Consider the following 20,681-nt stretch of genomic DNA (forward strand, 5'->3'; position numbering starts at 1 on the left):
CATGGGCAACAGCTTGTGCTTCATATTGTATTCACATGACTTGCAGACACAGCTATGATGGGGCATACACAGTTGACCCTGACTGATGGAGGGCCTCAATTGTGTGCAGAGGTTTTCCTCAATGTACAGTATAGGATCTCTTAAGTCTGTTAAATTCCCTGTGTCTGTTGAGGTCATTAGGTTGCTCCAGCAGAGGAACTATAGACTTCTTGGTGAAGAGGCCAATGTTATCAAAGAATCCTCCCGCTCCAGATATTCTCTCTTCTTTCCTCTCCTTTTGGGCAGAAGGTACAAAACCTGAAAGCAGATACCACCAGGTTGAAGGACAGCTTCTATCACACTGTTGTACAACAATTGAACAGATCTCTAGTTCGATAAGACCACACTCTACCTCATCATAGTCTTTGCATCTTATTGTCAGTCTGTATGGCACTTTCTCTGTGACTGTTAACACTTTATTCTACATTGTGTTATTGTTTTCCCTTGTACTGATGTGATGGGTAGCAGGCAAGACGTTGCTCACTGTATCTTGGTACAATAAACCAATTTACTAATTTAGATGCAGGAATTTGACGCATGGGATCGGGGATTCACAACCTTTGTAATGCCATCGACCCCTAACATTATCCAAGATGGCCATGGAGCCCGGGCTGGGAATCCTACATGAGACACATTGGATTGCTTGGGTCTATTAGATTGCCTAAGCCTGTTGGATTTCTTGGACAATCACTTGTATCTGCAGAGTGACCTGGGGATGGGCATGCAGGAAAACTGTAGGGGCTGTGACTGTGACTGAACTTCCATCCCTTGACTTTGGCTTTACCAGCACGCCTACAGTTTGTGTTAGTTATTAATGCAAACAACTGGTACATGAGGGGCATAGGCCAAATGTTGGGAAATGGGACCAACTCAAGAAAACAGTTTGGTCAACATGGATGAATAGGGCCAATGGGTCTGTTTCTTTACTGTAAGACTCCATGACTAGAGTCAAATTAAAATCCAATTTTTAATCTCTCTATTCAATTTTAGACCATACAACCATAAGATACATAATCTTTACCTAATAAAATGGCCACTGAGAGGACTTTCATGGTCTTATGCTGTTGTACCTAAATAAATTTCAAGGTTTTACACGTGCATTCAGAGATGCTCTTCTGCACACTATTGTTGTAGCATGTGGTTATTTGAGTTACTGTCGCCTTCCTCTCAGCTTGAAGCTGTCTGGCCATTCTCCTCTGGCCTCTCTCACTACAAGATGTATGTGACTACTGAACAGCTGAATAGGATGCTTTTTGTTTTTCACACCAATCTCTGTAAATTCCAGAGATGAGCTGGTGCACAGGTGTACATATCAAAGAGGCCACTGAGTATACTTTCCCACTCAGCACAGTCTCCTGTCTTCTCCCGAAATCTTCGCTTTGCACTGTCTGCTTCAATCAGGCTTCAATTATGCCATGGTCTATGAAGAACATGGCAACCTGCCTCAATGACTATCATCCAGAGGCATTTACATCCACAGTGATGAAGCATTTTGAGAGGTTGGTGATAACATATATCAACTCGTGTCTGAAAAGCGACTTGGATCCGCTTCAATTTGTGAACTGGCACAACAGGTCCACAGTGGATGCTGTTTCATTGGCTCTTCACTCAACCCTGGAACATCTGGACAGCAAAGATGCAAAATCAGGTTGCTCTTTATCAACTACAGCTCAGCATTCAAGACCATCATCCCTCAAGACTAACCAATAAGCTTCAAGACCTTGACCTCAATACCCCCCTGTGCAATTGGGTCTTTGATTTTCTTGGATTGGCAACAAAATCTCCATCAGCACAGTGCACCACAAAGCCGAGTGAACAGCCCCCTGCTCTACTCGCTTTACATTCATGACTGTGAGGCTAATCACAGCTCCAATGTCAGATTTAAATTTGCTGACAACACTACTGTCATTGGTTGAATCAAAGGTGGTGACGAATCAGCGTGTAGGAGGGAGATTTAAATTTGGCTGAGTGGTGCCATAACAACAGCCATAGCATTAAAGTGGCTACTGAGTGTATGTATACACATATATACACATACACAGTGGATTCCTGTCCATTGAGATACATCAGGACCAGTACATTTAGGCTTAATTAAGCAGCTGCCCCAATTGGCCAAAGTTTCATGAAAATAATTAAAGAGGTATAAAAAAGAAAATCTACCATTTAATGAGTAACAAATTATGTATTTCAATGAAATACAGAAAAAAGTTGGAACACTTCTAATCCGACTACGGTATAGGTTGAGTACCCCCAATCCGAAACCCTCTGACATCCAAATTGTTTTTAGCACCGACACGACGTAACAAATGGAAAATTAGACAAGGTGCCAGGAAGGTTCCTAGACGGTGCCCAGGTCTCCGTACCACGGACAGTTGTGAGTAGTGACCCCACATATGTACCTGTACACAGGCTTGTTAATGCAAGTACCCAATCAGCCAACTCTGCATAAAAGTGTGAAGACGTGGTCAAGAACTTGAATTGTTGTTCAGACCTAACATCAGAATGGGGAAGAAATGTGATCTAAGTGACTTTGACTATGGAATGAATGCTGGTGCCAGATGGGGTGGTTTGAGTATCTCAGAAAGCACCAGCCTCCTGGGATTTTCATGCACAACAGTCTCTAGAGTTTCCAGAGAATGGTGCGGAAAACAACCAATGACTGGCAGTTCTGTGGGCAGAAATGCTTTGTTAATGGGTGAGGTCAGAAGAGAATGGCCAGACTGGTTCAAGCTGACAGGAAGGTGACAATAACTCAAATAACCACGTATTGCAACAGTGGCATGCAGCAGAGCATCTCTGAATGCAAATCTTGAAGTGGATGGGTTACCATGAACATAAATAGTGAGGTAGTGTTCATGGGTTGGTCATGGACCTTTCAAAAATCTGATAGCAGAGGGGAAGAACCTGTTCTTAAATCATCGATTGTGTTGCCTTCAGGCTCCTGTACCTCCTCCCTGATGGTAGCAGTGAGAAGAGGGCAGGTCCAGGGTAATGGGGATCCTTAATGATGAACGCCACCTTCTTGAAGCATTGCCTGTTGAAGATGTCCTCGGTGTTGGAACAGCCAAGAGCAGTGGTTTGGTACGGTCACCATGCAATTACATGTTTTATTTCTAAAAGACCACTTGCATGGAAATGAAACTCTTATTTCAACAGGACTGGGATCACACAAGTATCATAACACAAGAAATGTTCCCCCACGGATCAGCGGTTGGATCAGATGTCAACACTGTGAAGGTGAAACCCTCGACAGGCCCATTTCGGCAGAGCAAGAGTTTTTTCTTAAACTGGAAAATCTTACTTGCTCCTGAGGGGAAACCTTAGTGTAAACACAACTTTGTTCTGTTTTTTAGCCAGCAGAGAGGATAAGTCAGGGTCACTGAGTTCCTTAATAATATTTCTAGAGGTTTAATGTCCAATGGCTTGGCAAGATTTTCATAGGTCAGGCAATTGGCTTCACAATAGATGTGTTGCTACAGAAACACGGTGCCCGGTGGGTTAGTGAAGTTGTAAACACTGGGTGTGCCGCTTCGGCTGGGTCCAGATGCAACAACACTGTCTGAAATTGTTTCTGTTCCCCTCGTAGACATGGCTCTGTAAAGCTCAGCAGCAGAGGTTAAGCCAAGTTTCCTCGATGACATCAGTGGAAAGGCCATGAAGTTTGTGGAAAGCATATCTAAGTGCTGGCACTGGCGAGGGTCCAGAGGAGGATACTGGGAATGAAAGAGTTAACGTATGAGGAGTGTTTGATGGCTCTAGGCCTGTACTCACTGGAGCTTAGAGGAGTAAGGAGGGATTTCATTGAAACCTATCGAATATTGAAAGTGTGGCATCTATATAGAGTGGATGTTGGGAGAATATTTTCTATATTGGGAGAGTCTGGACCAGAAGGCATAGCCTCAGAATAAAAGTATATCCATTTAGAACAGAGGTGTAGAGGAATTTCTTTAGCCAGAGGGTGGCTAAAGAATCTGAAATTCTTTGCCACAAGCGGCTGTGGAGGCCAAGTCATTGGGTATATTTGAAGTGGAGGTTGACAGATTTTTGATTAGTAAGGGTGTCTAATATTACGGAGAGCAGGCAGGAGAATGGGGTTGAGAGGGATAATAAATCAGCCATGATGGAATGGCAGAGCAGACTTGATGGGCTGAATGGTCAATTTCTGCTCCAATGGTCTTATGGTTTTAAGTTTATTTCAGCTGAAGTTACCTCTTTCATTCTTCCTTTGAGGAGGTTTCCCTTTCTGTCCCATTGATGCTTCCCTCCACCACACCTCCTCCATTTCCCTAACACCTGCACTCACCCCATCTTCCCACCACCCTAACAGTAATAGAGTTCCTCTTGTCCTTACCATCCCATGAGCCTTCGTATCTAACACATTATCCTCCACAACTTCTGCCATCTCCAAAACGACCCTACCACCAATCATACCTTTACCTCCCCCGTCTATTGCCTTCGGTGCTCCCAGTGTGGCCTCCTCTACGTTGGTGAGACATGTTGCAAATTGAGGGACCGTTTTGTCGAGCACCTCCGCTCCATCCGTCAGAAGTGGAACTTCCCAGTGGCAAACATTTTAATTCTGATTCCCATTCCCATTCCAACATGTCAGTCCACGGTCTCCTCTTGTGCCAAAATGTGGCCACCCTTAGGCCGGAGGAACAACACATTATATTCCGTATGAGTAGCCTCCAACCTGATGGCATGAATATCAATTTCTCATTCCAGTAAACCCCCCCCCCTTCCCTCTTCTACTCCCCACTCTGGCCTTTTAACTCTCCTCACTTGCCTATCACCTCCTCCTGAGTCCCCTCCTCCTTCCCTTTCCTCTATGGTCCACTCTCCTCTCTGATCAGATTCCTTCCTCTCAAACCTTTTGTACCTGCCTGGCTTCACCTGTCACCTCACCTTCTAGCAATCCTCCTTCCCCTACCTCCCCCCCACCTTTTCCATTGTGGCATCTTCCCTCTTCCCTTCCAGTCCTGAAGAAGGGTCTCAGCCCAAAATATCCACTATTTATTCATTTACATTGATGTTGACTGACCATAAGACCATAACATATAGAAGCAGAATTAGGCCATTTGGCCCATTGAGACTGTCTGCCATTTCATCATGGCTGATCCAATTTTCATGGGCCAATCTCCAGCTCTCTCCTTGAATGCCTTTATGTCCTGATCAATCAGGAAATCTCTGCCTCAAATATAAGTAAAGGCTTGGCCTCCACAACTGCCTCTGGAAGTAAATCTCACAAATTCACCACCATCTAATTGAAGAAATGCTTCCTCACCTCCGTTCTAAATATCACCCCTCTATTCTGAGGCTGTGTCCTCTGGTCCTAGACTCTCCAACCATGGGAAACATCCTCTCCATATCTATTCTATAAAAGCCTTTCAACATTGTCACCCCTCAATCTTCTGAATTCTAGTGAATACAGGCACAGAGCCATCAAACGCTCATCATATGACAAGCTATTCAATCCTGGGATCATTTTCGTGAACCACCTTTGAACCCTCTCCAGTGTCAGTATATCCTTTCTAAGATAAGGAGCCGAAGCTGCTCACAATACTCCAAGTGAGACCTCACCAGTGCTTTATAAAGTCTCAACATTACATGACCTGCTAAGTTCCTCCAGCATTTTGTGTGTGTTGCTTTGACTATTGCTCCACATGCATTCTCTGCTCCCTGCATCAGTATTACTTCTGCAAAGGCATTAAACTCCCTTCCTTCAGTCAAGTCACCCATTATAGAGTCTTTAACACCCTGATCCGCTCATCCCTCTTTGCCCACCTCTCCCTGACCCCTGGTATGTTCCTGTACCCTTGCAGTAGATGTTAGACCTCCTCCTTCCACCGTAAGACATTTCGGAACAGAATTTCTGAACGACTGAATTTCCACTGAATTAGTTTAGAATATAACATCCAGAAAGTTATGAAGAATAAACAAAATCAGACACTGAAAAGGTGGAAGGTCTAATGTTCCCTGGAAGGGACGTTGTTTTGCTTTACCCAGAGTGATGGGTGCTCAGAACACCCTGCCAGAGGTGGTGGTAGAGGCAGGTTTGTTAGGGACACTTAAGAAACTCCTAGATAGGCAATTGGATACATGGCAACATTTTGCAGGTAGCTGGCATAACCTCGAGATATATGTAACTCTTCTGAGCTACTATCACTGCAATCTGAAACTTGTAATTTCCCTTTAAGAAACATACTTTTGAACTTCACATTTCACAATTATTTAGTGCTTTTTTTTGTATTCTCACAGTTTGTCTTCTTTTGCACATTGGTTGTTTGCCCATCTTTCTTTGTGTGTAGTCTCTCACTGATTCCATTGTATTTCTTTGTATCTACTGTGAATGCCCACAAGAAAATGAATCAAAGTATGACACGTACATACTTTGATAATAACTTTGTTTTGAAATTTAAAAACTTTAACTTTGAAAGAAAATGAAGGGCTTTGTGGGAAGAAAGGTTAGACTGATCTTAGAGTAGAACAAATAGTCAGTACAACATTGTGGGCCGAATGGTCTGTACTATGCGTTCTGTTCTATGCACTATGTTCCTCCATCACACACCCACTGTAGTGTAGCATCAGTGGTGCTGGGGAACGACTGTCAGTGGAGCTTTCCCGGAGGACCATGATCAATTCTTTCTCCTCGTTACCTGAGGGTAGACCAAACTCTTACCCTTGCAGCTGGACTTTCATACACATCAGCTTCTGCCAGCAACAAACAATCTTCTGGGGAAACTCAGCGGGTTGAGCAGCATCTATGAGAGGGAGAGGAACTCTGCTGAGGATCTAGACGGAGACCGTGAATCAGGACATTGGGCTAAAACCCTCTGCACTGATCAGAGTGGCACAACATAACACAATTATACCACTGGTGACTGGTGATCAATTTCCAGCGCCATCTGTAAAGAGTTCTATGGTCTCCCCATGACCACGTCAGCTTCTGCTGGCTGCCCTGGTTATTTCCCACACTGGCGCCAGTGGCATTGCAACACTTGCAGGCTGCCCACATCACATCTCGGATTATGTTGGTCACTGACGCAAACGGTGCGTTTCTCTGTATGTTTTGATGTTTCAGTGTACATTTTTCTCACCCTGATGTAGCAATCTTACACTCAACGCCAGCAAGACCAAGGGATTGTCAGTGGACTTCAGGAAGGGGCAGTCAAAGGAACACCAGTCCTCATCGAGGGATCGGCAGTGGAAAGAGTGAGCAGTTTCAAGTTCCTGGGTGTCAACCTCTCTGAAGATCTACCCTGAGACCAACATGTTGATGCAATTACAAAGCAGGTTATGTTTCATTAGGAGCCTGAGGAGATTTTGTGTGTCACCAAAGACTTCGACAAATTTCAACAGATGTACTGTGGGGAGCATTCTGACTGGTTGCATCATCTTCTGATATGGAGGGGCCACACACAGGGTCAGAAAAAGCTGCAGATGATTGTAAACTCAGCCCGCTCCTTCTTGGGCACCTGCCTTCCCACCGTTGAAGAAAACTTCAGAAGGCATCCCAAGAAGGCGGCATCCAACATTAAGGGCCCCTATCACCCACAATATGCCCTCTTCTCATTATTACCATCAGGGAAATGGTGCAGAAGCCTGAAGATACACACTCAGTACTTTAGGGCAGCTTCTTCCCCTCTGCCATCAGATTTCTGAATGGTCCATCACCCATGAACTCACACACACCACCTCACTAGTTTTTATCTCCATTTGCACTACTTATGTATTCTTGTGTGTATGTATACATATGGATTCCAGTTCATCGAGGCACATCAGGACCTGTACATTTTGGCCCGATTAAGCAGTTGCTCAATTATACGAAGTTTCATGGAAATAGTTAAAAAGGTATTAAAAAAGACAAACTACTGTTTAACTGAGTAACAAATTGTGTTTGTAAATGAAACACAGAACAAATGAGAACACTAACAATACTACTACAGTATGATCAACTCTATTAGTTGGTTCTGGTTACCAGCCCAAGAGGAATCCATCGAGTGCATGGTGGCAAAGGACTCAATTGGCAAACTATCCATTCTTAGCCCTTAAAGCATTGAAGTTCAACACTTTTCCCCAAAACCACCAGTTTCTTTTTAATCAGATCCTGACAACATAACAGCTATGTGATCTGTTGCTTTCTTTGAACCAGATAGTGTTGTGCGTTTGTAGCAGAGGGAAGTGTGGCATAATAAAAAAAAGACTCCTTTCATCGGTATATAGACCATAAGACCTGGAGCGAATTAGTCCATTTGGCCACCGAATCTGCTCCACCATTTCAGCATGACTGACCCACTTTTTCACAGCCCCAGTCTCCTGCCTTCATCCCCATTTCCCTTCATGCCCTAAAGGGATGTATCACCTGTGCAGAGTTTTTGAAGCAAGTTGGGGAGTCCTGTAGGTTTCCATCTTTCTGCACTTACAGCACCAGCACTACCTCTCTTGAATTTAATGTGATGCCTGCATTTCCACCGAGGCAACCAACCATTTGTTATTTATAACCTTCGTGACCCAGCTTCTCAGACTTGTTTTTACGACATTGGCCCACTGACAAGCGCACACCTCATCCAGCTGCGATGGGAAACCATTGATTGAGGTCCTCGTCAACATCTGGATCCCTTCACACTTTCACTCTTGGGAATTTCCCTGTTGTCCCTCCTTCTCACAGTTTATCTTGCTGACGTATCGCGTGTGCAATTCGAGATCTTGCCACTCCAGTTATCTCTGCCAACTGAAGATAAGTAGTACTACGGAGATGGCTTTTAATTTGGTCCTGTGGAGTAATACTTTTGGTTAGTGTCAAATAAGGCTCTCAAACATTTTAAGTCAAAATAAAAAAATGAAACGACCAAAACTCGTTGCTTTTTGAATCGGCGTCTGTCGGCCCAAATGGATAAAACAAGCACACGCAACTGATGCAATTATTCGCTCTGAGCGCCATGTAGTGTCTGATGACCACAGAAGTGCGTGTGACTGGCTCTCTCCTGTCCCAGTTAAGTGCCATAGTATTCCAGATAAATGAAGGGAATCCTGACTATTTTCTCAATTTGTCTTCGTTACTTAAGAGTTGTCCCAAATAAGTGGCTGCCCTAAAGAACCAATGGACCAATTAAAATTCTTATTTTTATGTATAGTTATAGTATATTTTCTATACTGCAATATACTGCTGCCACAAAACAACAAATTTCATGATATAGGTCAGTGATTATAAACCCGAAACAAGAGAAAATCTGCAGAAGCTGGAAATCTGAGCAGCACACACACAAAATGCTGAAGGAACTCGGCAGGCCAGGCAGCATCCATGGAAAAGCTTTGGGCCGAAACCCTTTGGCGGTATTGTGGGAAAAAAAGCTGAGGAGTGGATTTAAAAGGTGGGGGGAGGAGAGAGAGAAACATAGGGAGATAGGAGAAAGCTGGAGGGGGAGGGATGAAGTAAAGAGCTGGGAAGTCGATTGGTGAAAGAGACAGAAGGCCATGGAAGAAAGAATAAATGGGGAGGAGGACCAGAGGGAGGCGATGGGTGGGCAAGGAGATGAGGTAAGAGGGATAAGGGGATGGGGGATGGTGAAGTGGTGGTGGGGGGGGGAGACACTACAGGAAGTTTGAGAGATCGATGCTCGTGACATCAGGTTGGAGACTACCCAAACCAAATACAAGGTGTTGTTCCTCCAACCTAAGTGTGGCCTCATCTCGACAGTGGACACATCGGAATGGAAATGGGAAATGGAATTAAAATGGGTGGCTCCCGGGAGATCCCGCATCTTCTGGCGGATGGGGCTCAGATGCTCGGTGAAGTGGTCTCCCAATCTATCTCGAGTCTCACAGATGTACAGGAGGCCGCACTAGGAGCACTGAACACAGTAAGTACACGACCCCCAACAGACTCACAGGGGAAGGGTCACCTCACCTGGAAAGACTGTTTGGGGCTCTGAATGGTGGTGAGGGAGAAGTTGTAGGGGCAGGTGTAGCACTTGTTCCGCTTGCAAGAGTAAGTGCCAGGAGGGAGATCGGTGGGGAGGGACGAATGGACAAGGGAGTTGCATAGGGAGCGATCCCTGTGGAAAGCAGAAAACAGGAGGGAAGGAAAGGTGTGCTTGGTGGAGGGATCCCATTGGTGGTGGCAGAAGCATGGAAGAATTATGTGCTGGACACGGAGGCCGGTGAGGACAAGAGGACCCTGGTAGGGTAGCGGGAGGATGGAGTAAGATCATAATAAGCCTGCTTCTGATTCAGACTCCTTATTAAAGTGTCTGGCTGTTTTCCTGACACTGTGCCTCAGGTGCGCTCGCTAAGTCATCAACACGGAAATATTTCATCACTCAGACCTGGAGAAAACCTAGAGCCCCTACGGTGTGTATGTGAATGTCATGAGAGTTTCAGACCAATGCCAAATAGACATGGTGCCCAGAAGCCATGCCCAGATGGAGCTGCCCCAGAGCAGCTGTTGGAATCATGTTTCTCCTTCTGGCAGCGGAGTCGTCCAGGGAACTTTCAACGGCTGCTCTGAGTTCCTTGACTGTAAGTGCTCACCTCTGCCCTTTGGGTGGGCTGTGTGCCCAAGGATCAAAACTGCACATTCCACAGAGCTGGATCCTGGCCGGTTAGTCAGGAAAAGGAACGGTCTCACTGGGAACGAAACCTGATGTGTTCCAACAGAAGCAGAGAGATGTTAACATTAGATCTGAGATGCAGAACTGGAGGAAGGGCCACCATTAACTGGCCTGGCTTACAGCTGACTCCTCTTTCGGTTCCCGCAGTTATGCCTGAGCACACCACTCGACCAGTATCGTGGCTAGTTGTGGCATTGCCTGGTAGGCAACACCAGCACACAGGAATGCAAGAGTTTGTGGAGACAGCCCTCCCCACCACTGGCAGCATCTGAAGGTCCTGGGGACTGTCAACAAGCAAGACCTGGAAAGCCCATCAAAGATACTGCATTCTCTTTGAACACCCCAAAAACTTTGAACTTGGGGACCAGGTGACTGGTTGCAAGAGTCTGGAGGGACAATTTGAATGACCAGGAACATAAGTGGGGTAGAGTGCAGAGTGAGGTGGACTCAGCCCAACTCATCACAGTATCCACGAAGTGCCTCACGAAGGTCATATGCTCTCGAACAGAAAATCCTACAAAAAGTAATGGGCACAGCCCAGTCCATCACAGGCAAAGCCCTCCCCGCCATTGAGCACATCTACATGAGACGTTGTCACAGGAAAGCCGCCTCCATCATCAAGGACCCCCACCACCCAGGCCGTGCTCTCTTCTCACCGCTGCCATCAGGAAGAAGGTACAGGAGTCTCAGGAGTCCAAGTTCAGGAACAGTTATCACCATTCAGCTCTTGAACCAAAGAGGATAACTTCACTCGCCCATCACTGAACTGCTTCCACAATGTACGGACTCACTTTCAATGACTCTTCATGTCATGTTCTCAATATTCATTGCTTGTTTATTTATTTATTTATTTATTATTAGTTCTTTCTTTATGCATTTGCACAGTTTTGTTGTCTTTTGCACACTGGTTGAACACCAGTTGGTGCAGTCTTTCATTGGTTCTGTTATAGTTATTATTCTAGTGTGGATTTACTGAGTATGCCCTCAAGAAAACAAATCTCAGGGTTGTATATGGGGACATATAAGTACTTCGATAATAAAATTACTTTGAACTTTAAAGATCCCCAGTATCTGGGTCATGCCTTCCTCTCACAGCTACTGTTAGGAAGGAGGTTCAGAAGCCTGAAGTCCCACACCAGCAGGTTTAGGAACAACTGTCAGGTTTGTGCTTGGTTGACTAGATATTTGCATCAACGAACACATGTATAAATGGATCTAATAAAGTGGCTGCTGAAGTTTCAATGTACTTGTAACAAATAAAGTTAATCTTAAAAACTTCCCATGCATATTTTAATTGACGGCATTTCACAGCAATGTGTCATTGGTGTTGGAAGAGTTGGCACTAGATGGTCACTGTCCTCTCCAGTCAGATTCCTTCTTCTTCAGCTCTTTACCTTTTCCACCTATCACCTGCTAACTTCTTACTTCATCCCCCACTCCCTGACCCATCCTGCTTCCCACTCACCTGATTCCACCTATCATCTGCCATATTGTACTCTTCCCCCACCTTGCCCACCCCCCCCCCCAGCTTCTGAAGAAGAAGGATTCTGATAGGAGAAGAACAGTGGATCATGGAAGGAAGGGATGGAGGAGGAGAACCAGAAGGAGGTAGCGGGCAGGTGTGGAAGTGAGAAGGAGCGAGAAGGAAACCAGCAAGGGAAATGGAAAGTAGGGAAGAGGGATGGGAGAAGTTAATGGAAATTGATAATCAATGTTCATGCCATTGGGTTGGAGGTTACCCAGGCAGAATATGAGTGCTTCTCTTCCAGCCTGAGTGTGGCCTCATCATTTCAGTAAAGGAGACCATGAACTGATAGCTTGGAATGGGAATGGAGGTCAAACTGAAATGGGTAGGCATCTGGAAATCTCTCAACTGGAGTTCCCGTTCCCATTTCTCCCTCCTCGGCCTTCTCCCTTTTTGCCTCCTTTCCCCGTCCTTTCCAGTCCTGATGAGCACTGATGGTTTATTCCCCTCTGTAGACGTTGCCTCACCTGCTGAGTCCCTCCAGCACTCGGGGCGTATTATCTACCACAGGGCCTGCAGGCTGTCACCTCCACTGATGGTTTATTCCCCTCTGTAGACGTTGCCTCACCTGCTGAGTCCCTCCAGCACTCGGGGCATATTATCTACCACAGGGCCTGCAGGCTGTCACCTCCACTGATGGTTTATTCCCCTCTGTAGACGTTGCCTCACCTGCTGAGTCCCTCCAGCACTCGGGGCGTATTATCTACCACAGGGCCTGCAGGCTGTCACCTCCACTAATGGTTTATTCCCCTCTGTAGACGTTGCCTCACCTGCTGAGTCCCTCCAGCACTCGGGGCGTATTATCTACCACAGGGCCTGCAGGCTGTCACCTCCACTAATGGTTTATTCCCCTCTGTAGACGTTGCCTCACCTGCTGAGTCCCTCCAGCACTCGGGGCGTATTATCTACCACAGGGCCTGCAGGCTGTCACCTCCACTAATGGTTTATTCCCCTCTGTAGACGTTGCCTCACCTGCTGAGTCCCTCCAGCACTCGGGGCGTATTATCTACCACAGGGCCTGCAGGCTGTCACCTCCACTGAGGGTGAGCTTCCTGTGACAACACAGCTGTCAGTGAGGGGCGACCCTGGCCCGGTCCGAGCACCCGCGGGCAAGCTCGGTGCTGTTCTGCAACAGGGTGCATGCCAGAGGGAATGAAAGCAGAGAGTAGCCCTGAGGGAAAAAGCTTTAACAGCACAATAATTTCTGTCTGCTTGCTTTCCCTTGCTCTCACACGGCGTCGTGCCAAGTTTCTGGACCCTCTCTCACTCCTAACATCATATTTCACTCCCTCGTCTGAAATAAAAGAGTCAGTCGAATGTAAAGCGGGACCTGGGAGCTGACACTGTGACCTGGAAGCAATAACTCTATGGTTTAAAGCCCCCCATCACAAAGACATCTCCGCTGGCCAAGGGGAGACATTTTATTCTGACTGGTCAGTTCAGGCCCCTGGAGGCCAGGCCGTATCTAAATAAAATGACAAACAGAAACTTAGTTTCAGTTTGCAGTTCCTCCAATGACACTTGTTCCTTGGAGAGGAATTGGAGAGAAGGTTTAACCCTTTCATAGAACATAAAACATAAAACAGTACAGGCCCTTCGGCCCATGATATTGTACTGACCTTTTAACCTACTCTAAGATCAATTTAACCCTTCTCTCCCACATAGCCCTCCATTTTTATTTCATCCACATGCCCATTAAAAGTTTCTTAAATGTCCCTGATATACTTGCTGATGCACCATCAATAACTCACACTGAGACGTAGGCGAGATATCGGCTTTTATTGACTGGAAGAAGGAACCAGGAGTGAGTGTCTATCATACAAGGTCCTGGAGACTGAGGCCGATCTTCAGGCCGCAGGTCTCCTTTATACAGGGGCCTGTGGGAGGAGCCACAGGAGCAGTCAGCAGGGGCGTGTCCCGACAGGCACATAGTTCACCACACTTGCCCCTGCCACTACCCCGGCAGTGCATTCTGCATACCCACCACTCTGTGTAAAAACACTACTTCTGATATCCCCCACTATACTTTCCTTCAATTGCCCTGAAAGTATGTCCTCTCATACAGGCCTGGGAAGAAGTCACTGACTTTCCACTCTGTCTCTGCCGCATGTTGAGGAGGTTTGGTATACCACCAAAGGCACTGGCAAATCTCTACAAATGCACCATGGAGAGCATTCTGACTGGCTGCAACAGCGTCTGGTGTGGGGAAGGAGCGGCACTCCGGAGGATCTATATAAGCTGCAGAAAGTTGTAAACTTAGTCAGCTCCTCCATGGGCAGCAGCCTCTGTAGCGTCCAGGAAATATTCAAGGAGCGATGACTCAAAGGTGGCATCCATCATTAAGGACCCATATCACCCAGGATAATCCGATTTGGATTCTGTCCAGCCAGCTTTCATCCTCCTTCATTCCAAAGAGAAAATCCCTAGCTCACTCAATCTTTTCCCATAATGCATGCTCTCAAATCCACATAGCACCCTGGTAAATCTCCTCTGCACCCTCTCTAAAGCTTTTACATCCTTCTAATAATTAAACCGTAAATGAATATAATATTCCAAGTGTGGCCTATTCAGAGTTTTATACAGCAGCAACATTACCTCACAGGTTTTGAACTCAATTCCCTGACTAATGAAGATCAACACTGCATGTGGGTTCTTAACCAGCCTATCTACTTGGAAAACAACTTTGAGAGATCTAGTTCTACTTGGATCCCACAATCTCTCTGTTTGTTCACACTGCTACAAATCCTACTGTTAACTTTGTACACTGCTGTTAACATCGACATTGCAAAGTGAGTCAATTCACACTCTTTTGGGTTGAACTCCATCTGCCACTTTTCAGTCCAGTTCTACATCCTGCAAATATCTCATTGTAACCTTCGACAACCTTCTACACTATCCGTAATACCACCACCCTTCATCTCATGTGAAAACTTGTTAATCCATCCTTCCACTTCCTCGTTTAAATCATTTACAAAAATCTCAAAGAGCAGGGGTCCCAGAACAGATCCCTGTGGAACATCATTAGTCCCAGACCTCCAAGCAGGATACTCACCATCTACTACCACCACCTGCCTTCTGTGGGCAAGTCGATTCTGAATCCATGCAGCCAAGTTTCCTGGATTCCATGCCTCCGGACTTATTCTAAAAGTTCAAGACTCCCATGATATCAACTCAATCCGAAGATGGTTCTAATTGGAGAGCTTTCCCAAAGAACCAGATTCAAAGAGTAAATTGGGTGGTTTCTGGATTTTCACTTATTCAAGAGTTCTATTTTGATCTTTCTACTGAACTCAGCTTCAGTTGTGAGAGCTGGGCATGGAAGAACCTGCAACACTGTTTGAAAGAAAGAATCTGAATCAGGTTTATTATCACTGAGGGATGTGAAGTTTGCTGCTTTGCAAGATGCTGAAAAAGAAATAAACAAATAGATAGATAGATAGTGCAAAAAAGGAATATGAGGCTGTGTTCATGGGTTCATTGTCCATTCAGAAATCTGATGGCAGTGGGGAAGAAGCTGTTCCTAAAATATTGCGTGTGTGTCTTAAGGCTCCTGTACCTCCTCCCTGATGGTAGCAATGAGAATAGAGCATATCGTAGGTGGTGGGATCCTTAATGATGGATGCCAACTTGCTGAGGCATTGCCATTTGAAGGTGTCCTCAATGATGGAGGGGGTTGTGCCAGTGATGGAGTTGTCTAAAGTTACAACGAAGAATAAATAATTAAATAGTGCAAACAAGGGAATAGTGAGGTGGTGTCCATGGGTTCACAGATTGCTCAGAAGCTGGATGACAGAGTGGAAGAAAATGTTTCTAAAACACTGAGTGTGGGTCTTCCTGTATCTCCTCCCCAATGATATTAATGAGAAGAGGGCATGTCCCAGATGGAGAGGGTCATTCTCCCCCAACCTCCTTGACTGACAGTTATCCCTCAACTGATCTCCTCAAAGCAGACCAACATCACAGCAGTTGTCAGATCTCTGTTGAAAACAGAGCCTGTTGGATCTTGCTGTGTGTTATTGGTCTGAACCGCAGGGCCAATCACCAGAGGCCTATCATTGGCCACAACTCAGCACAAACATGAGCCTTGCCTTCTACCTCCGAGCAAGTTTCTGCCGAGTTGCTAAGGATATCAACGTTCAAAGTAAAATTTGTTATCAGAATACATATGTCACCACATACAACCCTGAAATTCTTTTTCCTGCAGGCATACTCAGCAAATCTATAGAACAGTAACTGTAAACAGGATCAATGAACAACAAATTGTGCAAATGCAAATATAAATAAATAGGAATAAATAACGTGATCATGTAATAACAAGATAAAGAGTTCTGAAAGTGAGACCATCGGTTGTGGGAACACCAGAAATATAATGAGTGTAGTTACCCCCTTTTGTTCAAGGGCCTGATGGTTGAGGGGTAGTAACTGTCCTTGAACCTGATGGTGCAAGTCCTGAGGCTCCTGTACCTTCTACCTGATGGCAGCAGTGAGAAAAGAGCAAGGCCGGGGTGGTGAGGATCTTTGATGATGGACGCTGCTTTTCTACGGCTACTTTTCGTGGTGATGTTCTCAATAGTTGGGAGAAACGAGTGCTCTCCCATACCTTCCCCTGAAGATGTCCATCCCTGAACAAAGCCACATGAAACCCCCTTGCCCTCTCTGTTCCTCCTCCGGCCCGCAGTATCTGCTGGTGGCATGGAGCCCATTGCAGCCAGTCTGGGTTACTCATTCCACTACCACATTACTCGCCGCTCTTTTTGTTGGAACGGTTCCCATGGAATGATGTCAGTGAGCAGGAGGGAGTCTGAACCCATGGCCCTGTCAATCCTTCACTTCATTGAGAAGTGTGCAGGCGATGTCTGACAATAAATCTTGATTTCATGAACCTGGATGACATGCAGTCTGTTACTTGTGGCAGCAACACTCAAGTACCTCATTTTTCATGCATCTTAGTGAGTGATACAGATCACTACAGCACAGAAACAGGCCTTTCATGCAGCTAATCCATGCTGACCTGCTTTCCTGCCTAGTTCCATCAACCTGTAGTCGGACCATAGCCCTCCATAACATTGCCATCCAGGTACTTACCCAACCAAACTTCAGAAGATGATAATAAACCACTTTCTTACAACAATAAATTCATATGAACTACAGCGGAGATACAGGCCCTTCAGCCCATCTACTTCGTCAATTATACTCCCATTGATCCATACCAAGACCACACCCTTCTTCACCTGCCCCTTCCATGTACCTATCTAAACGTTGCAATCAAACACACATCCACCCTCTGCATGAAAAGTTCCTCTTAAATTTTTCACTTTTCGCCTTAAATTTATGACCTCTAGTTATAGTCATACATAACGTCAGTGGAAGAGATCTTCTTGCCTAATTTTATAAATTTCTATCAGATCTTCCTTCAATCTCTTGTGCTCCTAGATTATGAGGAGAAATTGAGTCACCTGGGACTGTGCTCACTGGAATTCAGGAGAATGAGAGGAGATCTGATAGAAACATATAATATTATGAATGGAATAGATAAGATAGAGACAGGAAAGTCGTTTATACTGGCAGGTGAGACTAGAACTAGGAAACACAGCCTCAAAATTCAGGGAAATAGATTTAGGATGGAGATGAGTGGTGAATCTGTGGAATTCTCTGCACAATGAAGCAGTGGAGGCTTCCAAAGTAAATATATTTAAGACAACTTTGGATAGATTTTTGTATAGTAGGGGAATTAAGGGTTATGGGGAAAAGTCGGGTAGGTGGAGATGAGTCCATGGCCAGATCAGTCATGATCTTATTAAATGGTGGAGCAGGCTCAATGGGCCAGATGGCCGACTCCTGCTCCTATTTCTTATGGTCTTTTGTTCTTACGTCAGGCTAACTGGTCTATAATCTCTTTTCTGCTGCCTCCATCCTTTCTTAAAGAGTGGAGTGACATTTGCAATTTTCCAGTCCTCTGGCACCATGCCAGAGTCCAATGATTCTTGAAAGATCATTACTAATGCCTCCACAATCTCTAACGCTACCTCTTTCAGAACCTAAGGATTCAGTTCCTCTGGTCCGGGTGACTTATGTACCTTTAGGTCTTTCAAAGCACCTTCTCCCTTGTAACAGTAACTGCATCCACTTCTCTTCCCTCACACCCTTCAGCGTCGGGCACACTGCTAGTGTCTTCCACAGTGAAGACTCATGCAAAATACTCGTTTAGTTCATTTGCCATCTCCTTGTCCCCCGTTATTATTTCTCCTGCCTCATTTTCTAGTGGTCCTCAATCCACTCTCATCTCTCATTTTGTTATATATTTGAAAAGAGTTTTTCTGTCCAACTTGATATTGTTTGCTAGCTTGCTTTTGTATTTCATAACCAGGTGATTTACTTTTTTCAGACACATACTCACATATTTTCCAAATCCCTATTTGAATTCTTCAAATTCCCCTTTACTTACCAAAGAAAATTATCTTACAATCAGTGGTGTAATTTTCCCTGTTTCTGTCCAATAATACATTGGTTTAATTTACATAACATTAGATTACCATTAATTACATTCATCAGTCCTGCACGAGCATCATTATTGCCCAACAGAAAGTTATTGTGTGTTTTAAAATTTTACCTTTACCTTTTCTACCAATCTCCTCCCAGCTTCTTACTTCATTCCCCTTCCCCCACCCACTCACCTTCTCCATCACCTGGTCTCACCTATCACCTGCCAAATTGTACTTCTCCCCCTCCCTCCATCTTCTTATTCTCAATTCTGCTCCCTTCCTTTCCATTCCTGATGAGGAGTCTCGGCCCGAAATGCCGACTGTTTATTAAGTTCCCCAGATGCAGCCTGACCTGCTGAATTCCTCCAGCATCTTGTCTGTTCTTTGAGCTTGGGGAGCACCTGGTACCATACACAAGGCATGAACTCCCAACTGCTCCCTCGCAGTCCTGGCCTTGTGGAGGACACCTCTTCGCTACGCCTCACCTTTCTGCCGCTGAGTATAAAGCCAGCAAAATTTCATGTTTGTTTATTTAGTGCCAAGTAGGCCCTTCTGGTCCTTTGAGGCTCATCGCCCTGGCAACCCCCGACAACCCCAATTAACTCTAAACTAATCACATGGGACAATTTACAATGACTAATTAACCTACAAGTACATCTTTGGACTGCAAAAGGAAACCAGAGAACCCAGAGAAAAGCCACAAGTTCCATGGGGAGGATGCTCGGAGGCTCTTTACAGACAGCTACAGAGTTGAACTCTGAACTCTGGAACAACCCGAGCTGTAATAGCTTCACACTAACAACTATGCTACAACGCCGCCCAATGTCTTAGGGCTTATACCCAGGTGATTGTTTTTTGTTCAGCCACATACTCTCATCTTTTCCAAATCCCTATCTGAATTCTTTAAATTCCACTTTACTTACCGAGGAAAATTATCTTACAATCAGCTATGCAATTTTCCCTGTCCAATAATGCACTGGTTTAATTTACAAATATTAGATTACCATTAATTGCATTCACTAACCCTGCAAGAACATCATTATTGTCTAACACAAAGTTATTGTAAGTTCTAAAACTTAGACCAAGATTTCCCATTTATCTAAATTGTTCTATTTTTGACAAGTTAGTGATCTGAAATTTCTCTTTGCAATTGCACCTATGCTAGTCCAAAACCTCTAGATCTGAGACTCACTATCTCCGTCTCAACTGGATCCTTGACTTCCCAGCCTACAACCTCAATCTCAGCAGGATATCCCATTAGAACAAAGAAGAGTAGGATGTCTTTACCTAGCAAATCCATGGAATTCATTGCCATAAATGGCCATGGAGGCCAAGCTTTGTCCTATCCTCCATAATGCTGTTCCATTGTTCACGGATGGTAAAAGTCCTAAGTAATAATCTTGAGTCTGAACACTTAACCGCTCCCACTTCAATACCTGAAAAATATCTTCTTCCCGAGGGCTGTTGTGCAGCTGAATTATGCTGCATCCTAGCTTGCCAATGCCCTTCGTGTGCTATGGACTATCAAAGTCACTTGTTGCATATAGATGTGGGAATTTATTTTAATTAAGCCGTACCACATGCATTGTAAATATCTGTATTGCACGGACTGGAGTAGCACTGCAATCTCGGTGCCTTGAGCAATGACAAAGAAGTTCTATTCTCTTGCTGCATGGAGTTTAACCCAGACAAGTGTGAGGTCAATTGCAAAGAGCAACAACAGAGTCGGTGAGTAGAGGGATCCTGGGGTCCAAGTTCATATCTCCCTGCAAGTGGATAATGTTGATAAGGTGGCATGCTTGCCTGTGTTAGTTGAGACATTGAGTTCAAAAGTCAGGAAATTATGTTTATAAAACTCTGGTTAGGCCATATCTGAGAGTATTACACGCAGTTCTGGGCATCCCATTATAGAAAGGATGTCAAGGCTTCAGAAAAGGAGCAGAAGTCGAACAGGATATTGCCTAGATTTGAGGCCATGCATATAAAGTGTGTGTGGGGGGGTAAATTCAAAGGAGATGTGAGGGG

This window comes from Hypanus sabinus, chromosome 9, assembly GCF_030144855.1.
Source record: "Hypanus sabinus isolate sHypSab1 chromosome 9, sHypSab1.hap1, whole genome shotgun sequence".
Taxonomy (NCBI): domain Eukaryota; kingdom Metazoa; phylum Chordata; class Chondrichthyes; order Myliobatiformes; family Dasyatidae; genus Hypanus; species Hypanus sabinus.